This window comes from Myxine glutinosa, chromosome 14, assembly GCF_964187855.1.
Source record: "Myxine glutinosa chromosome 14, kmMyxGlut1.1, whole genome shotgun sequence".
Classification (NCBI taxonomy): Eukaryota; Metazoa; Chordata; class Myxini; order Myxiniformes; family Myxinidae; genus Myxine; species Myxine glutinosa.
In genome coordinates, this window is record NC_136274.1 from 28,174,199 (window position 1) to 28,183,438 (window position 9,240).

Consider the following 9,240-nt stretch of genomic DNA (forward strand, 5'->3'; position numbering starts at 1 on the left):
CCCAGAGAGCTCGCGGAGAGAGGTCGAGGCGCGCTATAAAACGCGTGCGCATGCGTCAAGAAGAGAGTTCTAAGAGTTGAGTGAGAGGGTTCAAGAGTGGCTGAAGAAGGAGAGTTGCGCTGGAGAGTTGCTGAGTTGCGTAAGGGGAGGACGTTGAGTGTGGCGTGAAGTGGCGCTGAAGTGGAGCTGAGGAGCCCGGAGTCCAGCACGAAGTGCCCATCCGCTCGTGGTGAACGATACGCGCCGCTGGACACCAAGTTTTCCCGCCAAGAACGCGAGTCGACTCCTGGAGCCGGACCTCGACGCCTAAAGTGGCCTGGGCCTTCCCATTCCTCCTTCCAGCCAATCCACTCTGCAATTGCCCATGTGAGTCTGTCTTTGTTTGTGCTGTCCCTGGGTTAATTAAGACTGTAATAGATAAGCTAGCATTTTCACTGTGTCCGCTTCTTCTTCTTCTGTTTTTATTTTATTATCTTTTCCTACTCCTTGGTTGCTTTCAATTGTGTAAATAGTAAATAAATCATATTTGTATTTCTTACCCTTTGCCTTTCTTTCCTCTACATCCGTCGTTGTTGTCTTTTCCCTCATTGAAAACCTGTGGCGCGATTTTGGCCAACGTTTGAGAATCGGGTCTAGTTTCTGTTAACGGTTCGTGCCGCGGCTGCCATCCGCTCGGCAAATTAACATCTTATCCGCGGTCGCGAACGAAGCTGCTTACCTGCCTCTGGAGGGAGCTTGTGCAGCTTCAGGACTCACGTCGGTCAGTCACAAACGAGGGGACTAATCCCCCCTCGAGAAGGGATCCGAGGCCGACGTTGGGATCCATAACAATATATATATATATATATATATATATATATATATATATATAATCACAACCAAACAATATAAATTGAAGGATGTATTCTGCATAAGATTAAAGTGGGCAAAAAAATGAGCATGCATCACAAAATGATCCCCACCTGTTTTACCTCATGCCCCCACTCTCACACCACCACCATCCACGGATCCAAACAAGGTATAGCTGAAGATGAAACTCACATCAAATCATTTGTCCAAAATTAGCCACAATGCTCTTTTCGTGTTTGTGCCTGCTATGTAAAACGTCCAAATGGCTGCCCAGCTCCAGGATCGAATCCGTCGGTATCCGGTTCGATCCGCACTCGCCTCGTGCACCTCCTCTCCCAGCCTTCGGGGCAGGGACCGTTTTGGCATAAGAGAGGGCCTGCACGGCACACATTCACAGGAACACACAATGGTCATGTTTGTGCCTGTCACTGATGAAGTGGCAATGTGCTATGATGATCGGTGCTCATATTGAAACGATTACTTCACCGAGAGGGATAGAGATGTACAGATAGAAAGGAGACAATATCAAGCAAGGAGAGGGATAGGGGGAGAGTAGATAAGGGAGAGAGAGAAAGGAGGATAAAAAAAAAAAAAAGAATCAAGCTCCACTCCACCTCTTGAGTTTAAACTTAATGGTATTTTTACCCTCGCCAGAGGAGAGGCTATTGCATTTGAGTCCGTTTGTTTGTTACTTGCCGGAAAAGATTCCGGCAAGTATGTTGGTTGGTTGGTTTGTCTGTCTGTTTGTGCGCAGTACTATGTCTACACCGTTGCACATAGAATCGCTATACTTTACACACATATTTGCCTTGCCCTGGAATAGACTGTGCCCATTTTTAACTCTCTAGGCCCGAGGTCAAGCTCAAGGTCACCCAAAACGTGAAATCAGGGGGGTTGAGTTTTCATTTAAAATATATTTCAAACCACTATAACTCTAAAAGTACAAGAGATATCCATACACTTACATGTTACCATACTTACATGTTACCATATACTTAAATGTTACTGACATATAGGAAGTCACATACGACATTTCATTTGGCACCATGACCTTTGACCTTGAGTGACCTTGAAACGTCAAACTCAAGGTCAAAAATCGTTGTTTTTTTTACCAATAACTCTGTCAAACATCCGATTCCCTTCTAACCAACACCCCTAAAAAAAAAGTACATTCCGGCAAGTCCTCTGTCTCTAACCGATTTATAGTCTGTCTGTTTGTGCGCAGTACTACGTCTACATCGTTGCACATAGCATCGCCATACTTTACACACATATTTGCCTTGCTCTGGAATAGACTGTGCCCAACTTTTAACTCTCCAGGCCCAAGGCCACCATTATGACGTCATAATTTGATAATTCGACAAGTACAAAACTTCATCCAATCAAGATGCAATTTCTTGAGCGCCATGTGGGAATAAACTGGTGGAGAAAATAAATAAATAATGATGACGTCATCGGTCATGTGTTTCGGCCGCCATATTTGTTTTAACACAAAAGCCTTAAAAACCACTGAAAATACATCCTGGCAAGGGTTTGCAATCCCTGATTGCTCTTTTTCTTGTTCTTGTAATGCAGTAGACAACAACATAGTGGAACACCATTCACAGAGAAAAATAAAGGGAGCACACATAAAGGTGTGTGCACAGGTAGAGACAAACCTGGTGTCTCCGAGAGATTTGCACCTGATGCTGCTTTTGGGAGGTACAAATGCAACCCTTGCTCAAACTCAACTCATCCTGATTCCGGATCTTGATCTCACGGCCATAGTCTTTTCGTCTCCGGAGCCTATCCTGTGAGGATGTCAAATTCCAACAGGGACACCAAACACGATTTGTAAATGCCTCTTTACATTGATGGGAAGCAGCTATACACCGGTGGTGTATGTAGTGTACACTGGTGGTGTACTTTACTTTAGGAAACAAGAGTGATAAAAAGGGGTTGGGGATCAGATAGGAGATTTGATTGGATCAGATATGAGTAAGGATAAGCGTGTATGAAACATGGTTGGGCTGGATATTGTTAAAAACTCAACCATATTTGTGTACCAGACCGACCGACCCATTCAGGCAGGACATATAATCACAGCTTTGTACCTTTTCACCTGGGACTTCACCCTTACATCAGGCTTGCGGAAAACCCTCAAACGTCTTGTGCATACAGACATTGACTGCTGTGGTGAGCAGAGTATGGATCTCCTATTGTCTAACAAGCTGATTGGTACTCGGCTCTCACCTGTCTGGCCCTGGTTCGAATCACGACCCAGCTATAACATGTCATTGTGGTGTTTCGCAGGTACGGCGGTACATCAAGGTGTGCGCCGACCATCGGATATATTATATTTATCCTCGCTTCTCCAAAATTCGGAATAAATGCATAAAAAACACTGCGAGGCTTGTCTGCTCCATGGGTGTATAATATGATGTTTGAATAAACTGTGTAGTAAGTACAGCGTGTACAGTACCATTTCTGAAACGAACAAAACTGTTCGCCCATGTTCGGGGAACATGTTAAAGTCTCGAACTGTTCATCCCTGTTTAGTGTGAATATGTTATAATCTCAAATTGTTCATCTCCATTTAGTGTGAACATGTTATAATCTCGAACTGTTCATCCCTATTCAATGATAACATGTTATAATCTCAAACTGTTCATCCCTATTCAATGATAACATGTTATAATCTCGAACTGTTCATCTCCATTTAGTGTGAACATGTTATAATCTCGAACTGTTCATCTCCATTTAGTGTGAACATGTTATAATCTCGAACTGTTCATCCCTATTCAATGATAACATGTTATAATCTCAAACTGTTCATCCCTATTCAATGATAACATGTTATAATCTCAAACTGTTCATCCCTATTCAATGATAACATGTTATAATTTCAAACTGTTCATCCCTATTCAATGATAACATGTTATAATCTCAAACTGTTCATCCCTATTCAATGATAACATGTTATAATCTCGAACTGTTCATCCCTATTCAATGATAACATGTTATAATCTCAAACTGTTCATCCTTGTTCAATGAGAACATGTTATAATCTCAAACTGTTCATCCCTATTCAATGATAACATGTTATAATCTCGAACTGTTCATCCCTATTCAATGATAACATGTTATAATCTCGAACTGTTCATCCCTATTCAATGATAACATGTTATAATCTCGAACTGTTCATCTCCATTTAGTGTGAACATGTTATAATCTCGAACTGTTCATCTCCATTTAGTGTGAACATGTTATAATCTCGAACTGTTCATCTCCATTTAGTGTGAACATGTTATAATCTCGAACTGTTCATCTCCATTTAGTGTAAACATGTTATAATCTCAAACTGTTCATCTCCATTTAGTGTGAACATGTTATAATCTCGAACTGTTCATCTCCATTTAGTGTGAACATGTTATAATCTCAAACTGTTCATCCCTATTCAATGAGAACATGTCATGATCTCAAATTGTTCATCTCCATTTAGTGTGAACATGTTGTAATCTCAAACTGTTCATCTCCATTTAGTGTGAACATGTTATAATCTCAAATTGTTCATCCCTATTCAATGATAACATGTTATAATCTCAAACTGTTCATCCCTATTCAATGAGAACATGTTATAATCTCAAATTGTTCATCCCTATTCAATGATAACATGTTATAATCTCAAACTGTTCATCCCTATTCAATGATAACATGTTATAATCTCAAACTGTTCATCCCTATTCAATGAGAACATGTTATAATCTCAAATTGTTCATCCCTATTCAATGATAACATGTTATAATCTCAAACTGTTCATCCCTATTCAATGAGAACATGTTATAATCTCAAATTGTTCATCCCTATTCAATGAGAACATGTTATAATCTCAAATTGTTCATCTCCATTTAGTGTGAACATGTTATAATCTCAAACTGTTCATCCTTGTTCAATGAGAACATGTTATAATCTCAAATTGTTCATCCCTATTCAATGAGAACATGTTATAATCTCAAATTGTTCATCTCCATTTCGTGTGAACATGTTATAATCTCAAACTGTTCATCCCTATTCAATGAGAACATGTTATAATCTCAAATTGTTCATCTCCATTTAGTGTGAACATGTTATAATCTCAAACTGTTCATCCTTGTTCAATGAGAACATGTTATAATCTCAAATTGTTCATCCCTATTCAATGAGAACATGTTATAATCTCAAATTGTTCATCTCCATTTAGTGTGAACATGTTATAATCTCAAACTGTTCATCCTTGTTCAATGAGAACATGTTATAATCTCAAATTGTTCATCCCTATTCAATGAGAACATGTTATAATCTCAAATTGTTCATCTCCATTTAGTGTGAACATGTTATAATCTCAAACTGTTCATCCCTATTCAATGAGAACATGTTATAATCTCAAACTGTTCATCCCTATTCAATGAGAACATGTTATAATCTCAAACTGTTCATCATGTTCAATGATAACATGTTATAATCTCAAACTGTTCATCCCCGTTCAATGAGAATATGTTAAAGTCTCGAACTGTTTGTCCCTATTCAATGCGAACATGTTATAATGTCAATCTCTTTTGATCCCATTGGTTTTGAAGAACATAAATGTCTGTGTTCAGGCAGTGAGCACTCACGTATTCAACGGCATTGCATGGTTCTGGGTCCAAGCGCCCAAGGTTTATCTGAAGGTCGAGGAGCCTGTAATCGTGCAGAGTGTATCGCTAGAGGAAGAAGAAGAAGAAGAAGAGGAAGAGGAGGAAGAAGGAGAAGGAGAAAAGCAGGGGAAAAAACAAAATACCAAAATGCCAGGGGAAAAAGACAACTAAAGATGGAGCTCAAAAACACAGAAAGCAACGAACAGTAAAAGTTTACTTTGGTTCATGAATAAAGTTACCACTACACTTGAAATTCACAATTAATGGACAATAAACAGTCAGCACAGCACAGATAAGCAAATAATGAATTGTTTTTCAATATGACAAAATGTAGAATAAAAAAAAATATATATTTCAATATGCTTACTATTGTTTAGTATATGAGATTGCCCCATAACAAACGCTGGTGGTCCCTGAATAACAAACGCTAAAGCATCAAAACAGCAATAGCTGTGACCAAGGCACGTGGATTGTCGCCGAAACATCGGCTTTACCAATGAGCAAGTCCAGCGTTTTTCAATTATAAACTTTTACTCCTTTAATTCGACTGGATGAATAATAACAACTTGCATCGATTTGCAAAAGTATCAAGTTTAGACTAAAAGGTAATCAAAAATTAAAACGCTTCCCTCCTGTGGACGTAACTTGTGACGTGTCAAAAGGTCCAAACGGTACTGGCAGTATCTGCACGAACTCCATGACACTATATTCCATGAGCAAACTGGACTTGAGCTAATCTAATGAATCTTTGCTTGTGTGTGAAAGGTTATCCTTAACAAGAGCTTCATAAAGTCGATTATATTCATCACCAACACAATGATCAATCTTTTAATAATCATCATCACAATCATGAATGTAATCACCTGCCGGCTCACCTTGTATGAACAATCTTTTATCTGGGAAGTTATAGTGTCGTTATTGAAAGGAGTGATAGAAGCTGACGTTTTCTCTCCTCCGACCTTTTCATCTTCATCTCGAAGCATTTTTTCTCCAGAAGCATCTCCAGGTTGAAAGCTTTCTCCTTCGCCATGTTGCTTTTTGAATTCCGTCTTCGAACATTCATTTCCTTCAAACTTCAAATTCAAGTATTCGAGACATTTATTTCCTTCTCCTCCCATTTCGGTTTCTCCACCATCGCCTTCCTCCGATGTCGTCACAATGGCAGGGTTCTCATTCGATTTCGCATTCGTGTTGTGAAGATTTTCGTGTTCGCTTTCTGTTCTCTGGGAAGAGTGAAACACACCATCAAGTTCCTTTCCTTACTGCAATTATTACCTCCGCCACCAAAGGTGGATGGAGGTTATGTTTTCACCCCTGCCTGTCTGTGAACAAGATATCTTAAAAGTTGTTGATGGATTTGGACGAAACTTGGTGGACCGGTTGGGTGTGTGACAAGGAAGAATCCATTCGATTTTGGTAAAGATCTGAATATGGATTCGGATACGAGAATTATTTAATTTTTACGTGATTCTTCACCATCGAGAGATCGGGCGAAAAGCGATATATAACATGATATTTTAAAAAGTTATGGACGAGTTATGATTAAACTTGGTGGATGAGTTGCTTAGGTGACAAGAACAAATCGATTACTTTTGGTTCAGGTCCGAATCCAGATCCGGCCTATCATCGCGATACAAAACATAAACTGTTCAGCCTGGCGGAGGTACGCACTCTACCGAGTTCTAGTTTCACATTTGAATTTTCTATTATTTCGGTATCTGTCGAGACAAGTAGTCGTTTTAGGACAAGGAAGAGAAGAGCAATGGGTGGGCAGAGAGGAGGGGGTGGGGTATATAAAACCATTATTACTTGGCTTTAACAAACTCATTTCCGTTTTGTCTCAGAATTTATGTCTATTAAACACTCTCATATTCATCCAATCATACTGTGCAAAACATCTATACAGGATACTGTGCATGATCCAGCTCTGCCAAGGCCTTTCTGGGTCATTATGTATGAGCACCATGGCCTGATATGAAAAGTAATTTAACTTAGTGGCCTGCAAAAGTATTCACCCCCTACCAATAATATGCCGAAATTAGATGAATTAGAAACACCCGCTCGGGAGTGCCGGGTGGAAGGCGATGGGTTGTGGTTTTAAAAGTTTAATTTATATAGTTAATTGTGGTAATTAATATAATTAATTTGTGGTTATAGAAGTTTTGACGAAAAATATAACTTGAGGCAGCACAGGAACCCCAAAACATCACTGAACCTCCTCCATGTTTGACTGTAGGGAAGGCGTTCTTTTCTTTGAAGGCTTCATTTTGTTTTCTGTAAACATAGAGATGATGTGCTTTACCAGAAAGCTCTAATTTGGTCTCATCTGTCCACAGGACATTCTCCCAGAAGGATTTTGGCTTGTTCAGGTGTATTTTGGCCGGTGGAAGGGGATGCTTTAGTGCTTTCGATTTTTGTGATTTATTTCGATTCGTGGGATGTTTTCATGCTTTCGATAGATAACATAGACATAGATGCTTGAGTCAGGATTGGAGTAAGATGTATCAGCAATCTAAGGTATGCTGATGATGCTACTCTGTTGGCAGAAACTAAAGAGGGCTTGATGAAACTGCTGCAGACAGTGACGAAGGAAGTGAAAAGACTGTTCTTTATTTAAACTGAAAAAAGACTACAATCTTATCAACTTATTAGGGGAGATCTCGTGAGATCTCGGAGACGGTGGGAGGGATTTTCGAAGCTCCACACGGTCTCCACGTTTTTCGAAGTTAAGTCTGTTCACAATTGTATTTTGTCGAAACTGTATTTATCTTTCGGTGTGTGAAGTTATTGTGTGCAACTTTGGTTGTATCTCGGTGTTTATCTTTCATAAATTGATCGTCTGTTTGCCGTGTCGTGTCTTGAGGCCTTGTACAGTGTGCACTGTACAACCTTGAGGCTTTGTTTTTCTCTCAGCGGTCCGTCGTTTGTGATCCAATAACTTTCGTTCTCTGTATTCCCAGGCTTTTCACCCATAGCCTACTTCCTTGTGTAAATCTCAACTCAAAAAAAAAAAAAAAAAAAAAAAAAAAAAAAATTTCCTTCTCTGTTCTCATTCGTTTATTCATTCTTATTCGTTCGTTCGTTCTTCGACCACGTGTTTCTCCCCCATTTCCCCAGATAGTTTTCACTCATTAACCTTCAATGTTTACACTTTCCCCTCAAGTTATGTATTCCGTCATATTTTATAACACCTTTTTCTTCTTCTTCTTTAAAAGGCTGCTTTCGACTTGCTCACCAAATCAATTCATCCCAAAAAAAATATCCATCTCCTATAGTGCCTTTTTTCTACATTCCCTAAACTCTCCTGCACTCCATCCTCCATCCAGCGTCCTTAAACGTATTTTTAACTCGAAGGTCACAAGAAACTCATTTTGCAATAAATGTTCGTTTCCCATAAATCGTACACTTTCAAAAATCCAATCTCACCCCTCCCCTCCAAATCTTCCCCATAACCCCTCCCCTCCAAATCTTCCCCATCACCCCTCCCCTCCAAATCTTCCCCATCACCCATCCCTTTCAAATCTCCCCCCTTGCCCCCTCCCTCCTAAACTACCCCCTCACCCCTCCCCGCCAAGACGCCCCCTCGCCCCTCCCCTCCTAGACTCCTGCCTCACCCCTCCCCTCCAAATCTCCCCCATATCCCATCCCTTTCAAATCCCTCCCCTTGTCCCTTCCTTCCCAAACTCCCCCCTCACCCCTCCCCTTCAAATCTCCCCACCCTCATTGCTTCTCAATTTCC

The 9,240-nt window shown here is 40.1% G+C and overlaps 1 long non-coding RNA gene across 1 annotated transcript; it reads right to left on the minus strand.

The window, feature by feature from the left end:
* Positions 1-1,129: 1,129 nt before the first annotated feature.
* On the minus strand, positions 1,130-5,631 carry LOC137439329 (uncharacterized). The gene is made up of 3 exons (XR_010986879.2): positions 5,481-5,631; positions 2,508-2,639; positions 1,130-1,225 (listed from the first exon to the last, which is right to left on the minus strand). It is a non-coding gene; the product is annotated as an uncharacterized LOC137439329 (long non-coding RNA).
* Between the last annotated feature and the right edge of the window lie 3,609 nt (positions 5,632-9,240).